Consider the following 25227-nt stretch of genomic DNA (forward strand, 5'->3'; position numbering starts at 1 on the left):
CACAAACTGGGCCAAACGGTGTTTTCTAAGGAAACTGTACTATATACATTTAGCTTATTTAGTTGCTATATGAGAAATCAATGTGCATTCCATTTTGAACCACTTTTTCATAACTCATTATTTTTATGGTACATTTCATCTATATTTTTCAAATTTATTGGTACCAATATAATTTACTATATTAACACTAAGTATTTGAAGATATAATTTTTTTATACCAAAGTTGAATATTTTCCTTTTTCTTAATTTTAATGATCAACTGTATGAAGCCCTTGTCAATTCCACTAAATTTTGTGAAGAAAAAGCATTAGACTTTCTTGATATTCTCCCCAGGAAGGGGATTCATGGAGAAGAAATAGGGGGAAATGCTGAGTTATGTAAATATGTTTAAAGATTTTCATCAGACTATATGATGGAAGAGATCAGTGGAAAAAAACATCCACATGATAAGAAAGCTGAATTTAGAACTCATTGTCTGCCAGGGAGACTAGCTCTTACACAGAACATGAGGAAGGGCATTTGACAGATCAAAATTTACTGTATTTTGAAGAGGAAAGGAATGCTGAATAAGAAAGACAAATTGGGAAGACGGAGACGAAAAGTGGACAAAGTTCTTACAATGAAAGAATTTGACTGAGTGTTTCAAAAACTAAATCAGGGGCTGCAGTTGCTTGAAAACACAGGCCGAAATAATGATCTCTAAAAGTGACAGGAAGATTTAAGAAGCAGAGTGATGTTACTGTGAAATATATGAAGAAAGCAAAACAAGAAACGTACAGACAACTGTACTTTCAGTATAAACTCATTGCATGGCAATCTCCAGTGATGAATTCAAAGTCACTCTCTGAATTTAGAGCAACGACATCAGGATACAATTCAAAAAGTAACGAAACGATTAGCATTACTAAATTTCTGAGCAATTACAAGCCAAAAAAGAAACCAGAAACTAGTGGACACCTACAAACATCTGAAATTGTTGTTGTTGTTAAGTGCCGACAAGTCTGTTCCATACCACAGTGACCATGTATAGAGTTTCCAAGGAGAAGCTGATGAGCTTGAACCACTGACCTTGCGGTTCACATGGCTTTACAGCCTGGCGTGTTAAACCACAGTGCCATACCAGGACTTCTGAAACTGTTAAGCACTTGGTAAAATTACAGTGTTAATTAAAGAGAGGCATACATCAGATATAAAACTGCTACTGTAGAAAACAGTGTGACTCAGATTCTCAAAAGGAAAACATATTTTACAGATAGGTAAAAGTTTCAAACCACAAAAACATATAACTCTTGAAAAAAGTTCCAATTAAAATCAGAAAATAAGGGACACAAAAATGATAATGACATTCAATATTTATAATAGCAAAACAACCCATGTCTTAATTCTTTTCCTAACTTCATCTAGGCTATAAGTAGCAACAAATGAATAAAAAACATTTGATACTGCTGAGAGGGACAATTAATTATACAAACAATTGCCACAAATATAAACGCTCTTTAAAGCCATTATGGTTAAAAGTAAAGTTTAACTCTTAAATTTACAAAGAAAAAAAAAAGATTAAAACATTTACATGTTTTTCATATGAATGAGAAAATAAGCTAATGGAGTCAGTATTAAACTTTTTCTATTTCACAATAAATATGTTAAGAAATCTATGTTAATCCTCTTTAGGATATTGTGTAGAGAGAACACTCCCCTTAGTCTAGTGTACTTTTCATTGTTGTTGTTAAGTGCTGTTGAGTCATTCCCAACTCACAGCTACCCTGAACAGGGTTTATGATGAGCAGCAGGTGCCTCGGAACCAATGCCCTTGAGATTAGCAGTCCAGTGCTTATCTTACTGTGACACACCAGGACTTCATGATTAGATTAATGAAAAAGTCAGCCCATTTTGCTATATGTAACTCTTAATTACGCTTCTAGTGTATAAACCTAGGTTAAGAATTAGATGAATTTAGATTTCTAGATAATATAAATATATAGGAAATTAAGAAAGTAGAGGCTATTTAATTTAATAAATTATTTGTGCTTCCTATATATTTCTACTGAGCAGGAAAATGTGGCACATATTAAAAAATTTGCTCAGAAAATGCTGTAATTAGTGAGTTTCATATTTTGCACAAAGAGCAACTTTACCAGCCAATATGGAAACTGCCTAAAATCAAATAAATTCAATTTAATTATCCACACTGCTCCTCTCCAACATATACTCAGCAGATTTAAGACCACAGACCTGCTTCTTATAATTGGGCTGCCACCTCTGGAAAACACCTGAGTGTGCAAAGAACTGAGGTGTGTGAACTAGCCCAAATCCTTCTCATCCGATCCCCAGTGATCCAACACTATGTGAAAGAGACTTTGTCTGTACTACATATATGGCAAGAATATACATATCTACAATAGGCTAGTGGCTCCATAAGATAAGCACAGGACTAGGAACCTCAAGGTTTGTATAATTGGAGCCCACGAGCTGCTCTGGAGGAAAAAGACATGGCCTTCTGTTCCTGGAAAGATTTCCAGCCTTAGAAACCCTATCGGGGTCACTGTGAGTCAGAACCAGCTTAACAGCATGCACAATGACAACAACAACAATAAAATCCCACTATGTGAAGTAAAGAGTACTAAGGAAAGGTTTCCAGCACCCACCGATATATCCGCCAATGAAATCATGGTCATAACTCTGACTCTGTCCTAGTAACTTCATGTTTTAAAACATGATGAACCTTTTCCAGAAGGACACCTGGAGTCACTGAGGCAGTTTTTGTGTAACCAAAAAAACGACAGAAATCAGGGCATCTGTCTCAAAAGTACATTTCAATCTCTAAAGCTTTATTTAATTAAAATCTGTATTATGTATATGTTCAAATGTTACAGAGACTTAAATATGCTGTTTATACTTTGAAATAAAATGGCACGCAAAAATAATTTCTGCTCTTGATTGTAGAAAGTAAAAGGTTTTTTATTTGTCATATTAAAAATATTTTTTTCTTTACAAAATAAAGGGAAATGACAACTTAGGTAATTATGAACTCTGAAGAAAACACTGAATTGTCTATCTGTCAAAGCCACAAGAAATGGCGTATGCCGAAACCTGCCTATATATTCAAGGATAATTTCTTCTACCTTGGACTCATACTGCAAGCATCATGAAGACATCATGATATTAACCATCTTTAGGAAGAAAGCTCTAAAATCCCCATGTTATTTTGCAATTTTCTATCCATGAAAATGCCTGAACAGAATGCCATCTGAAATAACTTCCTAAATGCAGCATATAAACATTTACCTCCCTTTACCATACACGTAACAATTAAAATCATTATTAAAGAAATATCTTATCAACTTCTCATAAGCCTTACAAAAGCGATTTAGTACTTGTTTTTAGGATCTTGTGTTTCTTAAGATACTGTTTTTCTTCTCCCAAGACTGTCAGAAACATGCTAACAGCTAACATTCTACAGCTGAATAGGTGACTAAGTCCTAGTGGAATAAACCCTCTACTGCACAATATTTGACACCCTGCTTCTCAATTAAAAAGGATGTGATCAATAGTAAGTAAACAGTTGCTGTGTTGTATAAAATGCTCAGGATCCCTTGAACTGTAAAATATAATTATTATTGGGATATCACACTACTGAGGAAACTGTGACAGAGGACATTTTATAAGATCAGGAACTGTCTCCTAAAGAAGAAATTTGAGAGCCAGTCATTTAGAACTAGTTTACTGGCAGTCGAACCATTAAACAGACATACGATATCATTGCAGCACCATAGCACGTAATGAACAAATGAGATCACTGTAATGTTATTATTGGGTACTTTCCATGTACCGTGAATTATAAGATACAATTTTGGGCCAGATGTGCCCTGTGTAGGATACAATAAGATGCTACACAGGTATGTAACACAAAGAAAATGAAAATGGCAATTACGTATTAAATGAGTCCTGGTGTGGCATTGTGTGCTAAGGTGTCAAACTGTAGAGTCGTTTAAACTGCAAGGTTGGTGTTTCAAGCTCAAAAGCTGCTCCTTGGAAATGCTATACAGGGTCGCTATGGGTTGGAACCCACTCGACGGCACTTCACAACAATAACAAGGAGACATAATGAAAATCCACACCACTGGATCAATAAATGACATCATTATAAATGTATAAAATATTGAAGTTGTCAAAGACTTCACTTTGATTGGAATAAACAATAATCAGACAAGAAATGAAATGACAATTGCACTAGGCAAATCTGCTACACAAGACCTGTTTAAAATGTACTAAAGCAAAGATGTCAGTTTCAGAACTAAGGTATGACTTACCCAAACCATGGTATTTCCAATAGCTTCATTGCATGTGAAAAGTGGACAATGAATAAGGAAGACCAAAGAAGAATTGATGCATTTGAGTTGTGGTGTTAGAGAAGAACATTGAACGTGCCCTGGACTGTCAGAGCAAACAAATCTGTGTTGGAAGGACAATTAGAATACTCCTTAGAAGCCAAGGATGGTGAACTTTGTCTCTCATACTTCACACATATTATAAAGAGGGAGCAGTCTCTGGAAAAGGACCTCATGCTTGGTAAACTGGAGGGTTGGCAGAAAAGTGGAAGACCCCCAACAATATGAATTGGCCCAGTGAAAGCATCAATGGGCTCAAGCATAACAACTGGGAGAATGGAGCAGGATCAGGCAGTGTTTCATTCTTCTGTACAAAGGGTCGTTATAAGTCAGAAGGTAAGAACACTGTTGTTAGTAAAGAAAAACCAGGAATTTATTATTTGGGTAATTCTCTGCATAATCAAATCATAAATGACATTAACATCAGGAGATGCACTGTCGGGAAAGCATGATCTGGAGAAAAAGTCACGGGTATGTCTACACAACCTTTTGCTGGTGACTCAAAATGATAAAAATATTTGGACTGTTCACAGTCACACAGAGGGTCTTTAAAGAGATAATATATGTGAGAATCATGAATCACCTCAGTCGTCAAAGCAAAAGCCCAAAATAAAGATGAGATAATCGTGAAAAGACCCATGGGTTCTAGAAATAGTTTCCACTTAACTATTACACGAAAGTTTGGTGGTGTGAACCCACCCAGTGGCAGTGGGGCCATCGAAGAAAGATCTAGCAACCACTCTCTATGATCATCAAACAATCTATGACGTTGCAGGGAGTTGGAATCAACTCAAAGGCAACAGGTTAGGTCTGATTATCCAGAAACAAACAAACAAAAACCCTCTGGTCTAAACTGCCTAATAGAATGAATCACATAGACTATACAGGAGACATTCTTTTGTTTGGCAGAAGGGCGCAGGCATGTCATAAGAAGCACTGATGCCCTCGCTTGAAAGGAACAATAATAAGATGAAATGAATGAAGGCTGCTAGACTCCTAAAATTAGACAGACAGGAAAGAAGCTGATAGAACTACTCAACTGCAAGCAGGAAAAAAGAAAAGATGCTTCGGTCCTGCTAAGCGCAGCCATGGCTCATGCCAGGAAGCATCTTAAGTGTGTGGTTGCCACAAAGCATTGGACAAACTGACTGGTGTGTTTACTCCACGTACATGCAGTGGTCCACACTAGCTGAGAGAAAGCCTCCCACTGATCAGTTTCTTAAGGAACAAACTTAAGTGTGCCCTGACAGGAGATGAAGTTAAAAAGATCTGTATGCAGTGGTTCGTTAAGATTGGTGGAAAGGTCTGAACAGCTATAACCCATCCTGATGGATTTATGGGTGTCATCAGCATTGACAAAACTGGAGAAAAATTCTGCCTGGTCTATGACACCAATGGTCAATTTGCTGTTCATCATATTACACCTGAGGAGGTGAAGTACAAGTTGTGTCAAGTAAGGAAGACCTTTTTGGGCACAAAAGGAATCCCCCATCTGGTGATGCTGTCACCATGTGCTACCCTAATCCCACCATCAAGGTGAATGATACCATTCAGATTGATTTGGAGACTGGAAAGATTACTGATTTCATCAAGCTTGGCACTGGTAATCTGTGCGGTGACTGGAGGTGCCAACCTGGGAAGAACTGGTGTAAATCACCAGCAGAGACTGACATCCTTGCTCTTTTGATGTAGTGTATGTGAAAGTTGCCAATGGCAACAACTTTGGCACGTGACTTTCCAACATTTTAATTATTGGCAAAGGCAACAAACCATGGATTTCTCTTCCCTGAGGAAAAGTATCACCATTGCTGAACACAGAGAAAAGATCCTGGCCGCCAAACAGAGCAGTGGGGAAAATGTTCTTTAGATGATATAAATGAGCAAATCTTTGCATAATTAAAGATATTAAACACACACAAAAAAGAAAGGAGTCTCCAATGGGCATAGCCATGACTCCAAAGAATGAAGAATTCAGATCAAAAGCAGATCCACGAACCAAAGATTCCAAATCCCCGAAACCTAATGTAGTTTGACCTGAAAATTTTCTGGAGACTAACAAATCCTTTTTTCCTTCCATTTTCTCCCTTTATAAATAGGAATAGTTATATCTCTATCCTAAGACTGCGGTTGTGTGGTTACAGAATAACGCACTGGATTGCAAGGTCAGTTGAAACAGCAAGATTGACAGTTCAAAGTCACCAGTCAAAACTGATTCTACGGCACTTAACAACAATATCAATCCTACTATTGTTCATACTTGCCTTTTAGGAACAGGCAACTTCTTTTCTGTTTCCACTGGATTCTATACTAAGAGGAATTTTTCCCCAGAACTGATCATGTCCATATCTAATTTAGGGTATTTGCCTGATGGAAAATTTTGAGCTCATGGGGATTATAACAAGATGACATTTTGGACTTGATGTTGTGTTGAGATTTCAGGGATAAATCTTTGGAAGCCATAGCATGTAGTTCAGGGATGAATATGTCCCTCTAAAATGTCCACGTTATAATCCCTGGAATCTGATGGAGTGGTTAGGAGTCCATGCAGACAGATGTGATTACAATAAGGGTCTCGATATAAAAATTCGATCCGGGATTATCTGTGTAGACAATGTGCAGTCATAACAGTCCTTACAAGAAGTCAGAGTCAGGGGAGAATACCACCACAATGAAGGACTGGAATGATCCTCTTTGACAATGGATGAAGAGGTCATAAGGCAAGAAATGCAAGTAGCCACTGTTGTTGTTAAGTGCTGTCCAGTCAGTTTCTGTCTAAGGTTTCTGAGGAGTGGCTAGTGAGTTTGAACTGCCAACCTTGTGGTTCAAAGAGACCTTGCGATCCAGTGCTTTAGCCCACACTGCCACCAAAGGACTGTAAGCAGCCACTGCTGGTGATTGTTCTGTTCCGTGGAGACGATTCCGACTCATAGCAACCATACATTCCGAGTCTGCAAATTTTGATGGGAGCAGAACGACTCATCTTTCTCCCATAGAAGGGCTGGTAGTTTCAAACTGCTAACCTTGAAGTTAGCAGCCCGACTCATAATCATTATGCTACCAGAGCTCCTTAAGCAGCCACTAGAAGGTGAAAAAAAGTAAGACAATAGATTCTGTCCTTAGAATACCCAGAAGGAGTCAGCCCTGTTAACAGTTTGACATTATTAGTCCAGTGAAAGCGATCTCAGATTTAATCCCAACTTGTTTTATTTAAAGCAAGATTTGATATAGGCATCCGACACTGGAAAAGAAATAAATGCTTAGATGCTAGTACCCAACAATTAAAATTCCTGTCTTTGGATTGTCTCAGAAAAACTTTTTTTTTTTTTTTTTCAAGGAAATAACTGATTGTTAGAGTCCCCGAGTGTCACAGTCAGCTAAGGACACAACTACTAGCCAAAAAGCCACATAACATATCCAAAGACACCTGAAAAGACAAGATTGGTGACCTGCTCCAGTAAAATCACAAGCTTTATTCCCCTATAAGGCAATACTCTGTACACAGGAGTCCTGATGTGGTGCTGCGGAGTAATGCATTGGACTGCAAGGTCAGTTTGAACCACAAGGTCGGCGGTTCAACAATGGGTGTTGCTACAAATTACAAGCTCACCAGCCACACCTCGAAACTCTACACAGAGTAGCTATGATTCAGAGCCAAGTCTTAACAACAACAAATCTGTGATCGTGGGGTCACCATGAGTCCAAATAGACTATATGACAACTAACAGTACCAACAATTGTAAAGAAACACAAGAGGGATTATATACATAGTCAATCCCTTTCATTACTGAATTAATTTTTGCTTTGAATTCTTCTTTACTACGTTCTTTTCATTGCTGGAAAGCATGCAGGATAATGCTTTGATTTGCGTGTGTGTCTGATTTAAGTGTGTGTCTATGAACTATGTGAGAGAGGATTTATGGGGCATATATGTCCCTCTGGACCCTCGACTCTGGGGATAGAGCTGGTAGGATTCATCTGTCCATCTAGACACTAAAGGCTGGCATTGGTGGGGAGCATACATTTCCTTAGCCTATGGGATGCATTTTACAGAAGACTCTGTTTCTGCTTGGTGGGACACATATGTCCCTATAGGATTCACCACCTCATACAAATTCACCACCACACGACAGAAAAAGTAATTTGTACCACACACCTGTTTCTTCTATTTCAAACAGTTCTGCAAGTCCCTTCTTTACAGACTACATGGATTTTCCGAGGGAAAGGAGCTGCCCAAAAAACTCAAGAGGAAGAAAAAACAGATGGGGGACAATGTGCCCAGTGGGTCTTGGAAGGGTTAAATATTATCTTCAAATTTTCACAAATGCATGGTCAGTAATTCCCTTAATCACTCTGGGAAAACGAGACTATTGGAGTAAAATGGAAACACAAAAGCTAGAGATCATGCATAAAACATTGACCAGAGCTTTAACAAATGTAATCTTAATTACCTCAAGAAATTAAATAAACTTAATAATCACTAAAATGTCATGAGACATTTGAAAGTTAACTTAGACTGTATATAAAATTTATGAAGACTTAAGTTATAAGTTGAAGATGTTATCACACTTGACGCATTTATATCTTCAGATAAATTACAATTAATGGAATAACCTAAATCAAGTTTCTTCCTATATACTCTTAATTTGGAGACATTGTTTTATACAAATGTGCCCATCTTTGTTTCCAGTATAACAATATATTCATTTGATATAAGCGAATGTGTGTTGCTACAAATGACAAATTTAAGGTAAAACACCCCTGCCACTCTGAAACGTTTCTTTCCTCAAATAATTTTCATCATTACTTCTTCAAAATGGAGACTTTTACAGTCTAAAGTCACAGAAAAGCATTAGCAAAATAGCAATCCCCTTTCTCCTTTAAGTTTTACATATGAAAAGCTATACTTTCAAGTGAGGACTGTTGTTGTTGTTGTTAAGTGCCGTCGAGTCGGTTCCGACCCATAGCGACCCTGAACAGGGTAGGGTGTCCGAGGGTGTAAATCTTTACAGGAGTAGAAAGCTTCATTTTTCTCCCATGGAGCGGCTGGTAGTTTCGAACCTCTGACCTTAAGGTTCACAGCCCGATTTGTAGCCACTACGCTAGGAGGACTAACCTGGTTACAAACAAACAAACAACTAAACAAACACTCGAGGCCCCTGCAACACACACACACCTTTTCTTTCAAACCTCAGACCACAAACTTTTCCCATTTCTGATAGGTCAACCTCTCACAAAACCTGATATTCGGCTTGCTTGCATAACTAACCTATGCCCATGGCATCATTATTTATTTTCTTACCGTTTGATTTGTAATTTCGGTGTAAGTGTTTGAAATCATAATCCTAAGGGAAAAGGTGACTAGAACTTTCAGGCACCCATGATAGTTATGTGAATTACTAAACTGCTCAGTCATATTGAAACCAACAATGCTGTCACCATTTACAATTCCAATGATCTTAAACTCTTCACACAGAAAGAGAAAATTCCCTACCAGTAAATGACACACCTATCATTCAGCTATGTGTCATGGCAACATTGCAAAAGGTCATAGATGAAGCTTAGCACAACCTACCTGGTGAAAATTAATTACTTAGGCACCTGCCTATTTGCGAAGATAAAGTGGCAACTATAAGCTCTTGGATCAAAAGTTACCACACTTTCAAACAAAGACATTCAAAACAGTTGCCAGTTTGTGTATTCTGCCAATAATTTTTCCAGTTTCTGTACTCTGGCATGAGACAACACCTTATGTATTTCAGTTAATGTCTCCATTTTTTATACCTCTATTTGGTGTGTGATTGGTGCAATTAGTTTAGAGACGTCTCTAAGCACTTTATGCATTATATTTATGATGCTAATGGATTCCTGCTAGTATCATTCCAGGAGATTAGATTCCCAACCTGTTGTTCTCTAAGCAATGTGGCTTCTAAACACTGTCTTCCAATCCATCATTTTGAAAACTCAGCCTGATATGTGGGTGACCCACCACCACAAATAAATTGGTGTTGGGAGTTCATAGTTACTGATTCACAGGTCACAGTGGACTGAATTCAGTATCTGAGGTCTTAAAAGTGACAGAGTAGGAAGACATGTGGTCATAAAACAACCTTGATTTTTTCTGTCTTCTCTATACAATTGTTGTTTACAATGCACTTCTAGAAATATCACTGAGTATATATACAGAGCCCTCTGGTAGCGTACTGGTTACAAATGGGGCTGCTATCCTGAGAGTCAGCAGTCGAAAACTGACAGCTGTTCTGAGGGAGAAAGATGAGGCTTTCTGCTCCCATAAAGATTTTCAGCCACGGAAACCCTGTACAGGGTCGCTATCAGTCGGAACCGACTCCACGGCACATAACAACAAGTATATATATGGATTTCTGGTAGCGTAGGAGTTATGAATTGGGCTACGAACCTTAAGGTCAGCCCTTAAGGTCAGCAGTTCAAAACTACCAACTGTTCCGAGGGAGAAAGATGAGGCTTTTTTTTTTTGCTCCTGTACAAATTTGTGAATTGGTTCCGACTCCACAGCACATAACCACCACCACAAATATTATATATTATATAATATATATATATAAAGAGAAGTCCTGGTGTGGCACTGTAAGTTCATGCACTGGACTACAAAATCTCTTTGAATTGAAAAGTAGGTGGCTTGAGCTCACCAACTGATCCTCAGAAACCCTGTTGTTGTTAAGTGCAATCAAGTCAGATATGACCCATAGTGACCATGTATAGGGTTTCCAAAGAGACACTGGTTAACTTGAACCACCAACCTTGCAGTTCTAACAGCTTTCCAGTCTGGCGCATTAACCCACAGTGCCACACCAGGACTCCTTGTTGTTGTTAGGTGCCGTGGAGTCAATTCCAACTCATAGAGACCCTGTACAGGGTTTCCGAGGCTGTAAATCTTTACAGGAGCAAAAAGCCTTATCTTTCTCCTGCAGAACAGCTGGTAGTTTCCAACTGCTGAACTTCAGATTCGCAACCTGATTCGTAACCACTACGCTACCAGAGCTCCTTACACAGGGTCAATTCTTAGTGAGGCGCTATAGGATAAGCACTTTACTTCAATATCAGTTTAAACTGCAAGATCAGTGCTTCAGATCCCCCAGTGTCCCCTCAGAAACCCTATACAAGGTCATTATGAGTATAAATGATTTGACGACACTGAACAACAGCACCAAGGAACCATGCTGGCGTAGTGGGTTATGTGTTGTAGTACTAATCACAAGATTAGCAGTTTGAATCCACTTGACCCTGCAAGAGAAAAAGAGGCATTCTACTTCTGATAAGGATTTATAAGCTTCAAAAGCCCTATACAGAGTTGTTGAGTCAGAATCAACATGGTGTCCATGGGTTTTCTCTTTTGGTTTGATTAAGTAGAGGCATTTATTCAATTGCACATTTATGGAATTAAATTAGAAAAGTGTTTCATGAACCATAAAACCTTTTCCTCTTGGAATTATGGCAGAATTGGATTGACGGCACTTAACAACAACACTATATATAAAGAAAGAAGAGTTATCCTTTGTCACCACCATAATGCATAAGCCACTATGCCATCATGGTTCCTTGGTGCTGTTGTTGATGATGTTAAGTGCCGAAGAGTCAATTCCGACGCATAGTGACCCTGTATAGGGTGGTTTCCAAGAAATAGCTGGTGGGTTTGAACTAATGACCTTGTTGTTAGCAGCCCAGTACCTATTCTACACTACCATAGCAGGACTAAACTATTATTTTTGTTAACAATGCAGTGGTTAACATTTCAACAATGTTTTGAGAGATGTGTGAGCGCTGTTGCAATTTCTAAAAGAAAACAACAACAACAACAACAACGGACTGCAGCGACTCAGGAACTTGGCTAAAGTACCACAACTAATAGTGGAACACAGTTTCACATTTAGCTTTTGGTTTGGCTTGTAAGATATGGACTAATTCTGAAGAAGGTAACATTTGTCCTCTTGGGAACTAATTGATTATTTTCTCCATCAATAGCCCGATTATTCATTCCCATCCTCATCGCATCTTTCCAGCATGCAACATGCATGTTTTCACCTCTTTATTTTCTATCAAACCTATAAGGGACTTAAAACATCATTCTTTCCAGATGTATCTGTTGGTTATAAAGTGAGTACCTGCTTGGCCAAAAGAATGAAGATGTAATATTAGAATTCCAGTCATTAATCCAAGGTAACAGACTACAAACAAAGGTGAGAAAAACTTCCTTCAAATTCATTACATGATAACATGCAGGTCATGTACTGATGAAGAGGCTAACCAAAATTAAGATACAACACTATTTCTTAGAAAAGATTCATGATAAAAATATTTTCAGCATTAGAAAAAGCTGGATGATTGATCACAAACACTGGACAACAAGGAAAGAAAATTTTTTGAAGTTGACTTCTTTTCTGATTTGTTAGAAATTAATTGAACGTGTTAAAACTTGAACTTACAGAAATGATACTTTTGAAAATTCCAATGGAAAACTATTCTTCCCTTATTTTCAGGGATTTGGTTAAGACTCAGTCTTAAACAAAATATAAGATAAGGCAGGGCAAGATGAGTGTTGGAGAACATACCTATGGTTTATAAGGATGGAAATAGAGTTCTTAGACACAATCTTGCCAAAGATGCTCATAATTAGCCCAAACTTCAGGATGAGGGCCATCAATTTTCGGATCTCGGAAATTCATTTGGGGGTTTGCCTGAACTAATCTCTTCATAGCACATCATTTAGCGGGGACAAAACTGACAGTAACTAAATCATTGTCTTTACCTAAGAATTTTTGTGACATAGCAATGCTGTTGTTGATGTCTGTAATAATGCAAATACACTATTTAGTTAACAACAGATCTTTATTTTTTTAGTTTTTGGAATCCAATGCATACTCTGCCCTCTATCCTATGTCTATAAGCTCTCTTTACATCATAAATGATTTTCCTAAGCACTTCATACAAACAGAACCACACTATCCCCTAATGTTGATATTGCCGGGTTAAACCTGAGGCCATAAAACCAGGTGAACAACCTTTAATGTCAGTCTTGAACAATGAGGGAGTTACACTCAATGACCTCTGATATTCGGTGCTTTAATAGTATTTAGTTCAACATTATTCTAGGGCATTCTTAATATGTTTTTGCTCTTCTCTCTGCCTGTGGTCATTTCAGTCTTGTACCATTCAGACCCTGGTTTCACATTAACATGTGAATAGTGAGTACCCATTGCACTTGACAAATATGCATGTAGTTCAAAACGTCATCACAATCACCACCAGGTTTCTAATATCCAGATTATAATTTCTTGATTTCTACTTATTGTACGTGGAACTCAGGGGCTCTGTAGATTAAGCCTTATGACTGTGAACCACAAAGTTGCTGGTTTAGGCCCATCACCTGCTCCAGAGGAAAAAGATGAGGCTTTGTGATCTCACAAAGATTTACATTCTTGGAAACCCTATGTGTCATGACTCGACTGCACTTAACAAAAACTACAACATTTGCTGTATGCAGTACCAAATATGTTTCATTTATCCTAACACTCAGCTCTTCGATTTTCTGGTCTGTCATTCTAACTTGATCTGACAAAGTAAAGAGTACCTGGACTTCTCATTTCCAAACTGCAGCATTGTAGCTTTGCCCAAACCAACCTACAACTGATTTAACAATACTCAAACTGAAAATATTGGCTACAACCTGAGCAAAATGAATAGCATTTTGACCATCATTGTCACATATATTCTATTTCCTTGGCAGGATAATTCATGTTTTACAATTCATCAAAGATGAATATTACAAACTCCAGTAGGTCTTGTCTTACCAATGAGCTTTATTATAATACGAAGCTTTAATATTTACCATACCATGCAAGATTATAGTTTTATGCTGTAAGTGTACTGTTATTAATATGCATTGCCACAAAACTGACTGAGCTAAATTAAGAGAGTTTTCAGATTATTTAAATTAAAAGAATTCAGCTAGGTAAAATATCTAATACAGGGAATTTTAAATCACAATGCATTTTCCTACCAGGTGCAGCCAGAATGCTCCTTAGAAGCCGGGATGGCAAGAGTTCATGTCTTATACTTGTTATCAGGAGGCACCAGTCACTGGAGAAGGACGCCAAGCATGCTAAAGTGGAGGGCCAGCGTAAAAGACCAAGCCCCCCAATGAGATGGGTTAGGAAAGTAGCAGCAATAATGGGCTTTGTAGTAACAAGAACTGTAAGGATGGCAAAGGAGCGGGCAGTGTTTCGTTCTATTGTGCAAGTTGCTATGAGTGGGAGCTGACTTAACGTTGGCTAAGAACAACAACCACTTGGGATACCTAATGGAATAATATTTAAGCTTTAATCTAAATGAAAATCAAGTTTATTAGAATCACACACTGCAGTTTTCAAAGGCTGCTGGAAAGTCCACTGTATGATGCTAATTGTTTGCCAACTTCCAGTCCCATTACTCACTCTGTTGATTAAACATGTTACATTTAGTCCTACTGCATACCTTTGACATGAACTGTTCCTTCCATTTCAAATATGCTTATCCCAGATTCTCATATAATGGGCTATTTTCATAGTCAATACTCAGTTCAAATATTGTTTCCTTCAACAATCCTCTACTGACCACCTTATCTGAAGTCATTTTGCCAATCTCTATCATAATACCTTGTTTTAATTTAGTTACAATATGAAATATTATCTTAATTTTTCTTCCACATTGGAACCTACTAAGCTATAAATTCCAAAAGAAAACCAGCTACATTTGCTTTCCAGTTCCTAGAACAGTGGAATCTTGATGTGATGCTATAAGAGGAGGACAGGATTGCTTACCAAAATGCCATTTATTCGAGCTCATCATCTGCACCTTAGAAACCCTATACAGAGTTGCTATGAGTCAAAACAGACTACATGGCACTTTAAAACAACAATTGAACAAAACATAGATGGTACATATTAGACAATAAAAATTTATATTGTTAATAGGTGTTAATTGGAAAAAATATTATTTCTGAGACATTTTAAGGAAAAGAAAAGTTATATATTATAATAAACCCTCAACATGTTCTGGTTAAATTAAATGCCCTGAACATAATCACTATAAAATCAAATGCCAACAGTAGCCAAAGGAAAGTCTGTTCTACCTGAAGGAAAATAGATGCACTCTTCTCAGCTGCAATCTTCAAAATATTTTCTTCAAAATAGAAATCAACATTTCTAAAATGACTTAACTGTTTAATGAGACCCAAAACAACACCAGCTAAAGAATTCTACCCAATAATTCCAGAAGATTGAGAAACGCTAATAATAGAAGAGAAAGAAATATTCTCTTCCTTTAACAAGTAGTAATTTCAGAAAGAATATATAACATGATTTTGGTTATCAAAAGGTGTACAAATGTAAAGAATTTCATATTTCTGTGCTGCCAAGGAAAACCTAATTTATATTTTCTAAAAATAATATTGACATTTTTATTAAAACTATACTCTGGTAGCGTAGTGGTTACGAATCGGACTGCGAACCTTAAGGTCTGCGGTTCGAAACTATCAGCCGCTCCGCGGGAGAAAGATGAGGCTTTCTACTCCCGTAAAGATTAACACCCTCGGAAACCCAGTACAGGGTTGCTATGGGTCGGAACCGACTCGACGGCACTTAACAACACAACATACATCTTATATGATCAAACATTAAACTGTATAAATGTCTAATGATACAAAATCTATACAGAATATAAGGGAGCTCTAGAAGCATACTAGTTACGACTCGGGCTGCTAACCTCAAGGTCAGCACTTTGTAATGACCCAGCTGTTCCCCAGAAGAAAGATGAGGCTTTCTGCACCAGTGAAGATTTATAACATCGGAAACACTATGCAGGGTCACTGGGAGTAGAAACCGATTCCAGGGTACATAACCACCACCACCATACAGAATACATAAACAATCTGAATAATATTTTAGAATATATATTTGTATTCATATACATAGGGAAGAAGATTTTCATTAACACTTTAAGAATAAGTTGACTTCTGAATTTTTATACTTAAAATTCCTTGAGATACAGGAATCAAAATTAAATTTAACTATGTGTTTGAATATACATTTTTATAATCTGTCATTAAACATGAATTTTCAGATGGAATGGCTTCCCCATGGGGCAACATGAAATAACTATTCCCATTTAAATAGTACCCGAAACAGCATATGCAGCTGATTGTTTTCCTTTGTATAAAATATCTATTTGTATCAGGTTTTCCCACTTTTTGAACTATATCTCAAGGGTTCTTCAGAACAGAAATATATTTGATTTCAGTCATTTTATGAATTGTCGTTTTCATCCTCTTCCTCAAAAGTTTCTATGTGAGGCATCAATTTAGTCACACACATGTTCCTATCTAATTCAGAATATGTCAACAGTGTAATCATTCAGGTGGTGATCATAAGAAAGAAAATGTGATAAATAAGATTCTATGCCTACCAGTTATGATTCAGATCACAAACACTGCATTGAAAAGGAATTCAATATCATACAAAGGGATCAAAGGCTAAAAATAGCTGACCAGTGTCATTTAAGATACAAAGAACGATTGGGGATTCCGAAATAATATTATGAATATAGAAGAGACTCTATATAAATTCAAAGCCTGAAATTTTTCACTGGAAAATAAAAACTTTTCAAACTGAGGGGAAAATTCCCTTAAACACTTTCAGTACCAAAGGCAAGGGTAGATCACCCACATTTAAAAAATGAAAAAGAAAAAACTCAAAACAAACAGCCAAAGAAGCAAAATTACTGTTCTATCAGCCCCATGCATGCTACAGAATGAGACTTTCTCCAATTAGCGTCTGTAGATTGTCTCATCTCAGACAATTAGAGCTAGTTGCACAAAAATTGTCTCATTCAGAACATGCTTTGAGAGGGTTTACAAGATCCCAACGGAGCTTCCAAACTTGCTTTGTTTTCCTAATTGAAAACTTAGAAGGTAATAACCTCCTCTCAATTCATAGAAAGCCGGAAACCCTAGGATACAAAGCACTTTGCAAAGAAATTTAAAATAAAATCATGTATCATTAAAAATTGAACAAAACAAACCAAGCACGTCTCCCAAAGAAGCAAAAACATGCCTTTGAAACAAACAGTAAGTCACAACTGTTCATTGCAGAGCGGCATGTCAGTTACAGAGTGGCAGAATGAATGTGCGAGTTGCCAAATTGAACTAATTCATGTTCTGAATTAAAATAAAACACCCTCAATGTTGTAGGCCACTTCTATTCACCAGCATTCCTAGGGAGACACCAAGGCATTGAGCAGCTGTTTTGTCTGCCACCGCACTCCTCCCAGGCACCCGTCCATGCTCAGTCCTTTTTTTTTTTTCCATCCAATCCTCCTTCATGGAATGACCTATATATACGTACAAGTGACCAAAACTCCAAGCATAAGAAGGGAAACGCTGCACAATTCCTATTATACTAAAGTAACTGAAAAACTGTCATTTAGAACAAAAGAAGAAATTCTTCCTATTGAAAATTCAGAGTTTCTCGCTTCAGCTATTAAAATCACGGTATGGAATCTTTATTGACTATGACTATGAATGGAACAGGTCACCTCAACAACTCAACGTTCATTCCTCCATTCCAGAGAAACATCCAGTTTTCAATACAGCTATTCATTTCATGAGTTCTATTCACAATTCATTCATAAGTTAAATTCGTTTGTGTATGCAACAATTGACCATGGACTGACTTACTCTACAAGCGCTGAGTAAGGATTATAAAGCTTATGAAGTTAAACTCTCTAGATACCGTTACCCAAGGAGATTCAGTATTGAAGAAGAGTTATGACTTGCACAGAAATAGCCCCCAGGAAGATAGCGAATAGTGAAATGAGATTAATCAGCGTTCTTAAACTCAGCAATCAAATACAAATATGTAGAGAAAACTAATTATGCAATGACAATTTCAAGCACAGTGACTCTAAAAGACAGATACACAAACATGTATAAGACATTTCTACACTCAATGAGCTTATACCAATTAGTTGGGTAAATAAAATACAGATGTTAAAAAAAAAAAGACAGCAATCACCTATTGTAATCATGTTTAAAGCCTCAGCACCTGGTATATACTAGATCCCAGATAAGTTTCTGTTTTGAGACTGAATAGTTAACTGAATGTGCATATGTGTGAGCATGTATATGGGGATTCTTGTTGTCAAGTGCAGTTCAGTCTGGCCAGACTTAAAGCGACCCAATACAGTGTTTTCCAAGTTGTCAATCTGTATGGGAGCAGAAAGCCTTCATTTCTCTCAAGGAGCAGCTGGTGGGGTTCGCAGTGCAATACTTATACTACAGAAGCCACAGTACTCCCTCATATGGCTATACATGTATGCATATGTTTTTACATGAATATATGCGGGAGGAGGAGTACTAATGTGGCCCTTTAAGATAAGCACTGGACTACTAATCACAAAGTCATAGGTTAAAGCCCATTAGGGGCTCCTTGAAAAGCCTAGACAGGGTTGCTATGAGTTGGAACTGACTCGAGAGCACATACATAAGACAGAAGAAACGGGAAAAGATTTCTGAAGAGGGAAACTGGCTTTTAAGATGATGCTCGGTGTGAGAGATCTACTATAGAAGAGAAATTTGGCTCTAAAATTGAGTCTTTTATTTCAGATGTACAGTGAGACAGTCTGAACCCCAACCATTAAGGCAAATTATTTTGAAAACCCAGTATTTATTTACCCAAAACGATGATAGGCTAGAAATATAATATTGTCACTTAATTCTCAACATATTTATTTCAATTTAATAAACATTGGGAATCACATTCCACTTCTCTACTAAATAATGAGTCACTAGTTTATATCAATTCTATCTTTAATTGCATTAAAATCCATGCAATACTTCCTATTCCTAGTACATGTTAAGTGCCTTCAAGATAGTTTCAACAAACCAACCTTTTGTAGGGTTTCCAAGGTTAGAACCATCAGGTTAGCATTTCAGTGTTTGCTTGTACAGAGCCCCATCAGGACTAAGACCTAAGTACGGGGTATGAGGCTGGCATACACATGAAAGAACGTGACAAATACAGGTACGATGAAAAACCAGCCGCTTTCCCCAAAACACTGGTGTCAAAGCCCTATCCAATCGATTTGAACTAGCTACTCTAGCTATTTGTCCAGTGCCTTTAGATTTCTTACCAGGCAAAATCCATATTTGTTTTTTTGGGGGGGCACGGCTCATGTCATTGTAAACCCTTCATAATCTGTCTCCAATGTCTGGCAGTACCATTTCACCTGACACCTTGCCTCCCCTTTTGAGCTCTACTGGGCCCATAGAACAATGTACTCTAGGCTTATCAAATTTTTTTTTTTCCATTTAACAGCTACTCTAGTATACCTCTGTATTACACCGAATACTAGTCCCACAAAAAAATCCACCTCAAAATCCCTGAAACCTGCCAACATGTTACCTGACATGACAAAGTAGAATTATGAAATAGAGTGAAGCATCAATCTTGAAATACAGAGATTATCCTGGACTATCCCGATGGGTTCTAAACGAGCTTACAAAAGCACTTGTAAGAGATAGTCAAGAAAGGTATGCATCAAAAAGTGAATGTGACAATGGAAGCAAACATAAGAGAGAGTGTGAGAGATTGGAATATACTACACTGCTGGTTTAGAGAGAGAGGAGGTAACCATGAGCCTGGGAATGCAGGTGACTTCTAAAAGCTGTAAAAGGAGACCTCATGGATTCTCCTCTAGATCCTCCAGAAAGAATACAGTCATACAAACATCCTGATTTTAGGAATGAAGACCTTTAGAAATACGAGAACAAATTGATTAAAACCACTAAAAATGATAGGTTTTGTTATAGCAAGAATAAAAAATCAATAAATACACTACACTTGTGGGTCCCATGTAATTACCTTTGCCAAGGCCTTTGTAGGGATTATCCTTCCTTTATCTCCAGAAAATTCAGTCCAATTATTTAGAAATGTTTGTAGAGATTATTTTCTCCAATTATTTTCTTGTTATTGTTGTGGTTAAGTACCATCGAGATGGTTCCAACTCAAACAAAAACTGAATAGCGTTTCCAAGGCTGTACATCTTTGTGAGAACACAAAGACTCATCTTTCTTCACTGAAGTGGCTGGTGGGCTCAAAGTGCAGACCTTGGAAATTTCCCACAATAATGTTTACCCTATGCAACCACTACACTCCCAATTATTTGTTTGGAGTATGATTTATTAAAACATATTTTCAAAAATTTAAAAGGCTTACTTAAAAGGAGAATATGAAATGACAATGATTACAGAAAGCACCAAAGTCCTGGTGAGGCACTGTAGGATAAGCCATGAACCACAAGGTCATTTTGAACTGTAAGATCAGTGGTTCAAACTCTCCATCTCTCCTTGGACACTCTATACATGGTCACTTTGAGTCAGAACGGATTCAACTACACTTAACAACATAATGCCACAAGTTACAAAAATAAGACAGAAACATAGGTTTTACGATGTGAAACAACACACAGCTATAAAAGTATGCACACCATCTGTTTCCATACAAAAGCCACCAACAATAAGGAGAGACTGTATAACCAATTTTTACAAATGTGGAGAATTGATAATGAGATGATCCAATCTATTAAGGGTAATGAGTTTGTCTTATTCTTTTACTGAAAGCTTCCTAAAATGTTGCTTGATATATAAGGAATTCAAGAGAACAGTCTCTACAAACATTTCTAAACATTTTCACCTTTGTTTAAAACCCAGAAATGCTATTAAGAGGTTAGTACAGTAGGAATTCAATAAATGTTTGTTAACACTTGTATATAAAATCTAAAATCTGTTTCTTAGTCCTTTAAGAACACGAAAGATCTTCCAAGTAACAGTTGATAAGAGGTACATTAATCTGCAAAAGTGACAAGTATAGTTCTACAAATAATATATAATCACTCACAACTAGATCTGTTATTACATGTTTGTATTTATGTGCATGTATGCGGAACACTTAATTTTGATCATGAGGAATCTGCACATGGACGAAGAGGCAGTTGTTGGAACAGAACATAGGAACACTGAATGGTTTAAAATTAGGAAAGGTGTGAGACAGGGTAGTATTCTTTCACCATACTTATTCAACCTGTATGCTGAACAAATAATCTGTGAAGCTGCGTTTATGAAGAAAAACATGGCATCAGGATTGGAGGAAGATTCATTAACAACCGGTGATATGCAGCTGATAGGACTTAAGATATTTACGGATGAAGATCAAAAAGCACAGCCTTCGGTATGGATTTCATCTCAATGTAAAGAAAACAAAAATCCTCACCACTGGACCAGTAAAGAAGAATGTATGTCATTAGGCAAATCTTCTGCACAAGACCTTTTGAAAGTGTAGAAGAGCAAAGATGTTAGCTTGAGGACTAAGGTGCGCCTGACCCAAGCCATGGTATTTTCAATAACCTCATATGCATGCGATAGCTGGACGGTGAATAAGGAAGACCAGAGAAGAATTAATGCATTTGAATTATGGTATTGGAGGAGAATATTAAAAGTACCATTCGCTGCAACAAAGAACAAACAGATCTGTGTTGGAAGAAAGTACAGCAAGAGTGCTCCTTGGAGTCCAGGATGGCCAAACTTCATCTCTCATACTTCGGTCATTATGTCAGGAGGGACCAGTTGCTGGAGAAGGATACCATGTTTGGTAAGGTGGACGGTCAGAGAAAAAGAGGAAGACCCCCAGCAAGATGGATTGGCAAAGTCGCAGCATCAATGGGCTCAAGTGTGGCAACAATTGTGAGGTTTGCCCACGCCCGAATAGTGTTTCGTTCTGTTGTGCATAGAGTCACTATGAGTTGGTACCGACTCGATGGCACCTAACAGTAACAACAAAATGTATGCATTTGTGAATGTGTATGAGTGTATGTGTGTTATATGTTTTAAATTTAAGCAATATTTGTAATAACTAAGGCTCTATGGAAAAGTTTCTTCTTTTAAAACAAAACAAAACAAATATTGCCAACCAAGATCTCTTCAAATTCAACCTCACTCTTTCAGGATATGCAAAGAAGGTCAATTGCTTATTCCACATAACTGCTTTCCATTGATGTCACTTTCCTTCGTGTTGCTGTTATGTGCCATTGAGTCAATTCTAACTTGTATAGGACCCCAAGAAATGGCTGATGGGTTTATACTGCCAAACTTGCGATTAGCAGTTCAGTGCTTATCCTACATAATAATATGAGGGCTCTTTTCATCTCCTATTTCAGACCCTGACCTCCAAAGCTAACAGGGATCCTCAGTTTTAAATCACAAATACATCCTCACTTCCTCTCTTTCATGTTCCTACATCAGCATTTCTTTGTTTTAATGAACAATTCAACAATCTTAGATTGATGTTTTTCCTTTATGACATATGAATTATTAGAATGGCAGGACTTTTTATGGAAACACAATAAAAGGAGGGATATATTTTTAAATACTCAATAATGTGAATGCAATTGTAAATATAACTTAAATTCTGATAATACCTGTCTACAAATTCACTTGGCAATAGTAACAATGTATCTATCTTTTGCTTTCTCCTTGAAAAACCTAGTGAAAATTTATTGAAAAATTATAATAAAAAAAATTACAGCACAAATTTACTTTATGTAAGCACCTAAGGCTATGAATTGCAAAAAAAAAAAACCAAAAAAAAAAAAAGAGAGAGAGAGAGAACAACATTGGAAAATGTTGCTGTTGTTTTCATGTGTCATCAAGTCGGTTCCGGCTCATTGTGACCCTGAACATGGTTTCCAAGGAGAGGCTGGTGTGTTTGAATCACCTACCATGGAGTTTGCAGTCCACTGATTATCAACCATTAAATGTTACCATCAATTAAAATATTCACTGAATAACATTTTATTTGAGATTTCCTTTCTATGTTTGTTTTCTCTCTGCTTTCTGTATTTATTACTGCATTTTCATCAGACTTCAAGAGCCACCAGATGGCATTGGAGAGCCCAATTCCTTTATTTAAAAAATATATTTATAGGAAAAGATGGAAAGGTCCTTTTTTAAGGTTGAGATTGGTTCCCTTTTTTCCGATATGACAAGGTACATGAGAAAAATATAAATTAACCAAAGTATATGAGTAGTATTTTATCACTGATAAAAATAAATATCCTTTAGCACAAACAATTCCATAACAGAGTAACTGGAATATGCATTTAAAACAAAAGTAAAATGGAAATGAGCAAAAATATGCAAATAAAAGTTTTACTGAAATCAAGGTAGCAATCATAATTGAGAAATATTTTCTTAAAGATTCTAAACTATAAATAAGAGTACTCTAGTGTTGAGTGTACACAAGAAGTTCACTCTTTCTAAAAAATTCTGTATATTTTTTAATATATCAAACAAACGTTTAGAAAATAAACAGCCCTTCTAATAGACAAAATTATATATACATATATACACACATATATATATAGATGTATATATATCCAAATGTGCAAGGTCAGTATGAGTTGGAACAGAATCCAAGGAATTTAACAACAACAATGATATGTGTGTGTATGATATATATATATATGATTGTGTGTATGTTTATATACACACACAAAAAAAGGGTTTTAAAAAACTCAATGATAAAATTCTATTATGATTTCATATAATTTTACAAGGAACTTTTGAAGCTCCCTTAAATTTGTGTGTGTGTGCGCGCACAAGCGCAAAATCTGATAGCGACTTCTTTGACTCACTTTTATCATCTCTAAATTTTCCTGAATTTTTATTTCATAACCTGTCTTAGTTATCTGATTCAGTTCTCCATAGAATTTAACACTATTACCTTCTTGTTTGTAAATTTTCTCCACTTTTGCTTCCTGGGGAAACACTAAGATCTCTTTCTTCCTCTCATAACTCTCCTTTCATTTCTTTCCCTAACTGGCTCCTTTTTCTCTGCTGATTCCTCCAAGTCCAGTATCCCCCCCCGGGTCTTTGATTTCCTTCCTGTCCTCTTTTATTCTCTGCATAATTTCCCTATATGGTATCATTTCCTGTCAATATACAGATCATCTCAAAATCAGTATCTCTGTGGTTCTGACTTTCATTCACAGACTCAGGCCAATAAGTCCATCAGCTCCATAAGTCCACCAATCGCCAGTACATCTCATACATATCAAATTCCACTCTCCCTGAAAACTAATCATTCTTTTGTATCCTCTAGCCCCGAAATTGTTGACACCATTAATCCAACTCCAGTCTCTTGTTATTTTACAATCCATCTTCAAGAATTAGCTGACTCCATGTATTTTGACAGATGTTCCATCCCTCAGTATATCTCAGTTTGATTTCTTTTGGATCTCTGATTGCCCATTCTAGAGTTTCACTAGTCTTTCATACAAGCCAATCATCTAATTAGTAGTAGATCTAATAGTGCCACTCATGTGGGAACCTTTATAGCTTAGTTGTTTCTGTGTCTTTCCCTCTCTGTAAAGGCAATTTTCCAGAAGTATTGCTACAAACATGTGAGTAGCTACTTACATGCATAACAAGGAGTTTCAGCTTTTGTGGGGTATAGAAGTAGCAACAATGAACAAACTATGTCAGATGAGACGCCTAACCTCAAAGCAAGACTTTCATATTAAAGAGATTTCTAAAATAGCTCAAAATCTTCTTCAAAAAATTTTGTCTTACATGATAAAAATATAATAACCTTTGCAATGCATATGAAGTCCTTCCAACTCTTTTCCCAATGCAGTTTTGGAGTATCATCCTAGACACAAAGACCTTCCTATGATCTTCCTTAAGTAGATAAGTGGCCATTTCAAATTTCTGTGATTT

At 36.9% G+C, this 25227-nt stretch overlaps 1 protein-coding gene and 1 pseudogene across 1 annotated transcript in view; one reads left to right on the top strand and one right to left on the bottom strand.

Moving 5' to 3' along the window:
• Positions 1 to 25227, bottom strand: part of IL1RAPL1 (interleukin 1 receptor accessory protein-like 1) — a 1809453-nt gene that overhangs the window by 1497260 nt on the left and 286966 nt on the right. The window lies entirely within an intron of this gene.
• On the top strand, positions 5477 to 6255 carry LOC102823649 (annotated as a pseudogene).

Source organism: Chrysochloris asiatica, unplaced genomic scaffold (assembly GCF_000296735.1).
Source record: "Chrysochloris asiatica unplaced genomic scaffold, ChrAsi1.0 scaffold00018, whole genome shotgun sequence".
NCBI lineage: Eukaryota > Metazoa > Chordata > Mammalia > Afrosoricida > Chrysochloridae > Chrysochloris > Chrysochloris asiatica.